We start from the raw sequence: 2,437 nt of genomic DNA, 5'->3' as shown, positions 1-2,437 counted from the left end.
TGGGGGTGGTTTGTGAGACCCTCACTAAGGTCCGCTGGGCGGACCTAGGCATCACTCAAGGTTGCATGTCAGCTGGTGGCAGCAGCTGGGTGATGCGCATCTGTTGGGAACAGGTGCATCAGTTCTTCACCTCTGTTGGGAACAGGTGTAATGCTTTCGGCCAGATCTGTTGGGGAACAGGCACATTGGTTGGTCACATCTGCTAGGGAGCAGATGCAATAGTTCGGTCACATCTGTTGGTGAGCAGATGCATGGGTTCGAACACATCTGTTGGGGAGCAGATGCAATGCTTCGGGCTGAAGGCGTGGCCATGTGACATAGGCGTGTTACTTAGGATCAGCATGGAATGCTGATGTGTGATTGCCTAGGCGGTTAGGGATGTCAACCGCACCCTTGTGTTGGGTTATAAATAGGCAGTGTGTGCTTGAGTCATCAGCATGTGATGTCCAGCGCTGAAACATATTGTATCCTTGATATTGTGTGAAATAACAAGGTTGGGAGGGATTCCTGTATATTGTGTGCATTGTGTTTATTTACTTGATAGCAAGAGTGTGTTGTTGTGTGAACGCTGGGTTAACCTCGAACGTGAGTGAGTGTGTGAAACTGAGTGTTGGGTTGGCTGACTAGATTGGGGAATCTAGGCCATCGCGGGGAAAATTTGTGAGTGAGAAATTAACCCTGTGACAGCTACCTCCATATTGAACCTGTGGATGTAGCTCTTCAGACTGTTATTTTCTCCTTGTTTCACAGTAGCGAGGCTGGTGCCCAACATGTTGTAATCACGCACAACATGATGTTGCTGGAAAAATTCATCAAAAAATTATTGCCAAGACCTGATGGACCCTAGTTGAAGTCTTTTGAACCATTTGTATGCAAGTCCTTTCAATGTGACAACAAAGTAATGGCACCAGGCTCCGCTACTAATCCCCATTAACTTCACGAGATCGTTAAATGCATCCATATGGTTCTTGGGATCTGTGTTTCCTTCATATGGGGTCATATGAGGCTCCTTGATGCTGGCTGGGAGTCGAATGGCTTTGATTTCCTTAATGAAGGGCGATTCATGGTTGAGCTCGTCCTCAATGGCTTGTCCTCTTGATGCGGTGATGATCTTGCTCCGGAGGCTCCTCATTTCTTTGTCTAGATCTTGTCTCCTCTAGTTGAAGGAGTCTCTCAACGTGGACGGGTTAGCATCTCCCTTTCCTTTGCCTTCCCGGGGCACCATAGGAGTTGTAGTCCTTTTATCCACCCTTTTCTTATTGAGTTAATCTCGTAAATCTGAGGGTGTTTTCCTTGAGGTGACTTCGACTTCATTACGAGGGCAAGCGTTGTTCTTCTGCTCTGGCCTTTGGGGCTGCTTCGCTAGTCTGGGACGTTTGTGCTGCTTTGTTCGGGGGGTATTACTGGTGGAGAATCGAGTCCTCCCATCGTCCACTGGGACTATGGTTTCTGCCCCCTCTTGACTTCTCTCTTTTCACCTAGGGAGAGATATGTTTGATTTCCCTTGTAGTAGGCCATTCAACACCTCTTGCATGTTCTCTAAGGTGGTTTCTAGCCTTTGGTTCTTACGGTGCAGTTCACGTATCTCCTCTTCGTAAAATTGAGATCCATAACTCAAGCTCAGGGAATGGACTCACAGATGCTTGTCAGGTCTGCGCATCGATGGGCCCGGATCTTGCCGGCCGGAGTTCAGCACCTGCAGCGGCCTTCGGGGTGGGAACTCACCGACATCGCTTGCAAGGGCAGCTGTTGACCTTGGACGATTCTCATCAGGTGGGACGGCCGGGGATGAGGCCTCCCTTTCATCTTCGTGAACCTCGGGCTCCTTTGGGGCCTCCACATTTTTGGGTGGAGGAGGATTCTTCATGGATGCTTTCAGCTGATCTCCATCAAGGTGGACCTCCACCTCTCGTGGCTCTCTCAGTCGTTTAGAACGTCTTGGCATTTTTTTCCCTACCGGAATCAATGGAAGAGTAGAGGCTCGACAATTATTCTTCCCATAGACGGTGCCAAACTTTTGATGGTGAGAACTCGTCAACGAAGTTAAGTTAGAAAAAATCAAAGTATATAGCTTAAAAATGAAAAACTTCACAGATATAATAAGAAGCTTAGAAGATAGTTGCAGAAAGAAAAAATGGAGAAAAGAACTTGTATTTCTCTTGGTATAAAGCTACAGTGTTTTTTAAACCACCTTCAATGTTGAAGTGGGGTTCCCTTTATAATGGGCCCTGATACATTGTGGTCCAGGGGACCAGATTGTACACAAGTACATTGTCAGGAGAGTGGTAACAAGTGTAGCAGTGTCGGCTCCAGTACATGGTCAGAGTCTGTGGGAGCCCCTCCACTTTAGTACTCGGTTGTACCTCCACTACTCACCTAGTACGAGTGTCAGAGATTGGCTGGTGAGGACCACAACATGTACCTCACTCGTACCACC

Source organism: Humulus lupulus, chromosome 1, assembly GCF_963169125.1.
Source record: "Humulus lupulus chromosome 1, drHumLupu1.1, whole genome shotgun sequence".
NCBI lineage: Eukaryota > Viridiplantae > Streptophyta > Magnoliopsida > Rosales > Cannabaceae > Humulus > Humulus lupulus.
This window is presented reverse-complemented; position numbering follows the sequence as displayed.